Here is a 6,000-nt window from a genome sequence, read left to right as displayed (position 1 = left end):
CACCATCTTGTACCTGCTTACTCAGAAGTCAGTTCCATTGAGTCCAATGGGTAAGTGTTTTTACGATCACAGCTACTTTCTAGTGCTGCACATAACTAACTAAACCATACTTTAGAGTACTAATGCTCCTTTTATCTTTGTATCTAACATAGGATTAGATATATAATTCCCTTGCAGTGCAGGAGAATAAATTAATGAAAATAAGGCTTGAATACTTCATGATCAGGACCTGGATTTTCCTGTTCTATGATTCTTTGTTGTATGATGCCATCAAATTATGTTGTGATAACAGCTCTTATAAATTACACATTGCAGATGCTTTTTATTGGCTTAATATGAATAGTATTCCCACTGTTTATTACCATGACCTATCTTGTAGTAATTGAAATACAATATGGTGCCATTTATCACTTTGAATACAAAACGTTAACTTTAAAGCACTCATGGTCTGTGTTATTAAATGCTGTACTACACATAAAACAATTTGATTTGCAATAAGACAGTTTAGAAAACTGTTTGGCAATTTGTTATGTGATGGGATGGGCAAATGCAGTGGAGAAACCTGTATGCTTGCAGATGTTCATGGCAGTTTCCTTTGAAATTGCCATAAAATGATACCTCAGTAAAGTTTTACATTTTATTTCATTGTAACTGAATGGGAATATCTGAAAGTTTATGTGTCAGTTCTTTTAAGAGCATCTGGAATGATGGACTGGTTGCCTCAGTAAAATTCCTGATGGTAGGCTTGTAAACAGTATTGGAGATATCTGGTTTTAGCAGTATTAATGTACAGCTGCCATAAACATTTGTATAACCAACAGCAAGAAGATGGTGGTGTATGAAAAATCCCATGAGAAAGAGAACAATTGGTTGTATCCAATGTTAGTCTTACATAGATTAGACCCAAATGTATGGAATGTAGACTCTGAATGCAACCCATAGTTTTGAAAAGCAGCTTGCTTGCCTTTTGGCATGATTTGAAGGACAAGGATCATTGATTTGTCATTGCTCTAGACTGCAAGTATGGGTTACTTGTTCAGCTATTCTCAGTCTCCTCTCAGTAGCCATATATGCATATCTTGGTGTGTTCACATTTTATTCCCAGTTATCTGTTATAGTGACATGGCAGCTGTTGTCTCAAATTTTGTCCCAGAATTGTTCTGTCCCAGCAAGATAACATGTGAGTGCATAGCGTGCTTTGGCTTGACTTCTTTGAGTGTGTCTGGATCTCCTAAGCTCTGAAAGCATCTTTCTGGAGAGCACCTGCTGGTTGCATGACCCAGGAGTTAAGGTTCTGTGAATACATGGTTGTCCTTGACAGGAGGGGCTTGCACATGCTAGAGTAAGGTGAACAGATGTGAAGAGGCTACAGTCCTATATTCACTTATGTGGGAGTATTTATTGAAATCAATGGGACTTCTTTCTGTCATTTCTTTGGGTCCTTGATTGGGATTTCTGTTCTCTGCACACCGAGGCAGCCTAAATTCAGGAGATATATGGATAAAAGGAGGGAAAGATCCTTCTCTAGCATTGTGATAATGGGCTTCTGTTCTAGTCTTTCTTTGTATTGCAACTGACCATGGTCTTGTTTATATGGCTAATGAACCAGAGATGTAATGACACATTTTTAGATTATTATGGTTTTATTAGAATGGAAGCCTATGCGGCAGGGTCTCGCTATTTACTGTTTTACTCTGTACAGCACCATGTACATTGATGGTGCTATATAAATAAATAAATAAATAATAATAATAATAATAATAATAATAATAATAAGTTGAAACAAGCTAAGTGGTGCTAGTAAGAAGTGGCTGCAATAAGCCTTTAGTCCATTTTGTTCCATGGCTAATGTTTGCAGGGTAATAGTATTTCATACTCTTTCTGAATGCTAGGTTGCTAGTTTGTTGTACTAGATTTTTCTGCACTTGTCAACTGCTTCATTTGTTCAGTGGTAGCAGCATACTGAATCTAAGTATGGATATGAAAAAGGTGATGAAGAAAGAGTGTTAAATGTTAGGAAAGGTGAAACTATGGTCATCCAGTAAAGGATTTGATTTGATTTGATTGATTGATTTATTACATTTATATACCACCACATAGCTGAAGTTCTCTGGGTGATTTACAAAAGTTAAAAACAATGAATATTAAAAAGTATACAAAATATTAAACCATCAAAAACATAAAGAGTATAAAAACAGCAGTATCAATTTAAAAACTACAGTTCTGGGGGCTGTTAAAAAACAAACAAACTTAGCATTGTTAAATGCTGTTAAATGCCTGGGAAAAGAGAAAAGTCTTGACCTGGTGCTGAAAAAATAACAATGTTGGCCCCAGGCGAGCCTCAACGGGGAGATCATTCCATAATGGGGGGGGCACCACTGAAAAGGCCCTCTCCCTTGTGGCCATCCTCCGAGCTTCCCTCAGAATAGGCACTCGGAGAAGGACCTTAGATGTTGAGCGCAGTGTATGGGTAGGTTCATGTCGGGTGAGGCATTCCATCAGGTATTGTGGTCCCAAGCCATGTAGGGCTTTATAGGTTAAAAAAACCAGCACCTTGAATTGGGGTCGGAAGCAGTCAGAAAAGACATTTGAGGAAAGGGAAGACTGTATCACACAAAAGCTTCAAAGTATAGCAAAAGCTACAAAAGTGGGAGTGAGTGAAGTTGATTTCAGATACGTTGAATGTCTCACATGTTCTTTATTTCAGTGATTTTAACCTTAAGATGTTATGTAGAACAGCTTTGTCTTAATTATGTGCTGTGAAATCAGACATGTGACCAAGGGCATGTTTGGGTGGGCACGCCCCTTTGGGGGCTGGGCACGTTGGTGGGTGTGGCGTTACACCCCACAAGTCAATTCCAAATGTATGTTGCAGTTTGTAAGTCTGTGGTTTTTAGAATGTTGGCCTGAGTGGGCGGAGTTAGAATGTCTTGGGAGGGGGGAGGAGTGATATATAAGGGAATGACTGAGGGGAGTGAGAGTTCTTTTCAGGAAATTCTTTTCAGGGAAACTTTTCAGGGAGACTTGTTAGGTACTCTTAGAGTCTGTAGTGCTCTCTGTGTTTATGGTACTTAAGTTCTGGGAAATTTGAGAGTCAGTGTAGTGAGTGGTGTCTTTAGAGTGTGGTGTGCACGTAGTGGAAGTATATTAATCAATACTGATAATAAAGAAAGTTCAAGAGTGATTGTGTGAGAAAAAGGAAAGCGTGAATGTGAATGAGTGACCGGATTGTATGAAAGGTTTCAAAAAGGTTTTTAAATGTTGTTGTTTGAAACAAAGCTTGTGAACTTTTAAAAATAAATTTTGATTGTTTTGTTTTTAAACTACCACAAAAATCCCACGTGTCTGTTTGGCATTTATCATCTTATGTTTACACATTTAACACCCACTCTGATAGTCATTCACCTAAGCAGATATAACTCACAGCGCATTATTATAAATATTAAAATCCATTCTCCATTTTAAACCCCTTTCTCCACATAGTTTGGAGGAAGGTGGATTTTTATCCCTTGCCTCAGGCGTATCAAGTGGTGTTGCTTGGTTTGAGCAGGGAGTAGCCTTGGCCGGGTCTGGTGTTCAGAGCCTGTGTCGCCCCATAAGAACTGGTGGCAGACGTGAGGTCTGGTGTTCAGAGCCTGTGTCGTGGCAGTGGGCATGCTCCCTTGGGGGCTGGGCATGTTGGCCTCCTTTTTGGTTTCCACCCTACTTCAGGGGCATCAGAGATTAAGGGCTAGTCTACACCTGCAGGCCTTTCACTATGGAAGAGGGATGATTACGATTGTTCCCTGCTTCAGTGATTGCCATTCATGGGGCACACCTGCCCACAGGACAGAAGTGTACTTTTTTTAAATGACTCATGCACACGAGTGCAGACGCAAACTACTCTGTCAAATATCTGCTTCTGTGCAGATTATCATTGTATGAAAAAAAAAAACCTGATAGTGAAACATGCTGATACCCGTGGATATGCCCCTAACAGGTGATGGCTGTTTGCTGAGCCCACCACTCCCAATGAACAGCAATGACATCGCAAAGGTGGGGGGCACACCCATACACGTACTTTGGAAAGGAAGCAAGAGAGCCAGAAAAAATGCAACAATTTTTGTGAATTGCCCAGACAGCTTTGGCTATTGGGCGGTATAAAAATGTAATAAATAAATAAATAAATAAATAAATAAATAACAAAAGCAGTCAGGGATATTCTGGTGTAACTGAGAGGTGGAAATGAGATCACTGCAGAAGCATGTGAACATCATATGCCCTGTTAGTCATGACTACAATACAATCCTGCAATAAATGGCTAGTGTAAATTCCCTGTAAGTCTGATTGGATCTTATTTATTTGCTCTGATACTGTGGCACATCTATCACTGTGGCACACCTATCATCAGTCACTGTGGCATATTATGGAAGATATTGTGAATTTTTCAATGCTGCTTCTTCAATGCAAGATGTTTTTTGTGTGACAACTACTTATTTTGGGGGTGCAAAAGGGTAACATTTCTTCACTGTGTGCTGAACTCAGCAATGGCATGTGTAGAAGTCAGTGTGGAACCAACTCCTTTTTTGTACTTTGTATCTTCTACTTTTTGTCCTGTTGCAAAAAGGTTCATTTCTGAGTTATGCCACAAAATATATAGCATGCTGCTATTTCATACCAGGTAAAATGAAATGCTGAGAGCCAGTGTGGTATAGTGGTTAGAGGGATTTCAGAGAGTTGAGTCCCAGTCCCCACTCGGCCATGAAATTCACTGGGTGAATTCAGGCCAGTCACTAACTCTCAGCCTAACCTACCTCACAGGGGGTTTGTGAGGAAAAACAGAAGACCAGGATCATGCACCCCATCTGGAGTGGGCTCCTTGGCGGAAAAGGCAGGGTATAATGTAATGACAAAGAAATGACAACGTTATGGAACTATTTATACTGTCACCCATATCTGTCCTTATCCTTTCTTTGGTAGTTATATATTTTACCCTGATTGGCTTCATTTCCTCTCTTCTAGTCATTAAAATTAACTTTAAACTTAAAATTAGCCATGAGAATAATACTGTTTGATATTTATACTTTATAAATAGCATTGTAGTGTCCTCTGTAACCTTTTTCTCTTGTCTAGTCTGATGTATTCTAAACCAAGGATTTTAATATTCATTATACAAAAAAACCTACATTTTACAAAACAACATTAAGGCTCTACAGTTTTCAACCAAACTCCAAAAAGCAGGGAAATTGGGAGTTAAGGCTCATTAGCCTTTAATGCCACATCCTCCCTAAGGAGGCAGAAAGTGCCAGTGAAATTCTCATTCGCCCAAAGCAGATAAACCATGAGGACAGGATGGAGAATATGATATGCAGAGGTGACTGTGGGGTTGTGGAAAACTGATGACAAACAACTTAGGGCCACCTACTTCTCTTTTTTTGTTTAGAGCAGCCCTTCCCCAATCTGGTGTCCTCCAAAGGTGTTGGACTACAAGTCAGTATGTCCCATGGTCAGAGCTGCTAGCTGCTAGCTCTGATTATCTGAGGAGGATATAAACAATTGGGACTGGTACCAGTGACCAATTGGGATTGGTACCAGTGACCAATGATGTAAAGGCCCATAATCAGTCCAGAATAACTATTTTTTCCCATCCTAATTCTGAGAAAAGAAAATGGCCAGTTAATGAATTACCAAACATTGAGTCCAGGCCAGCTGAATAATTTTTGGACTGGTTATTGGGCCCTCATTGTATAATGAAGCCCCTGGTGAGAGTTGTTACTGAGAATTTCCTTTGTGCTGCATAGGTCGATAAATAATGAGATGAGACAAGAATAGCTGGGTTTAAACATTTATTAATGATCTCCAAAGGGGTAGGAATCCTAACGGGCATCCAGTATGGCCTGTTAACAGGCTCCTCTAGTTGGGCGAGCTATTCATGGCCTGTGGGCGAGTGATGCATCATTCCCCTTCCCACGGGCCTACCCCTTGTGGGGTAGGGAGACCTTCCTTTGTCATCCCGACTCA

This window comes from Elgaria multicarinata, chromosome 3 (assembly GCF_023053635.1).
Source record: "Elgaria multicarinata webbii isolate HBS135686 ecotype San Diego chromosome 3, rElgMul1.1.pri, whole genome shotgun sequence".
NCBI lineage: Eukaryota > Metazoa > Chordata > Lepidosauria > Squamata > Anguidae > Elgaria > Elgaria multicarinata.
Note: the sequence above shows the minus strand (reverse complement) of the source record.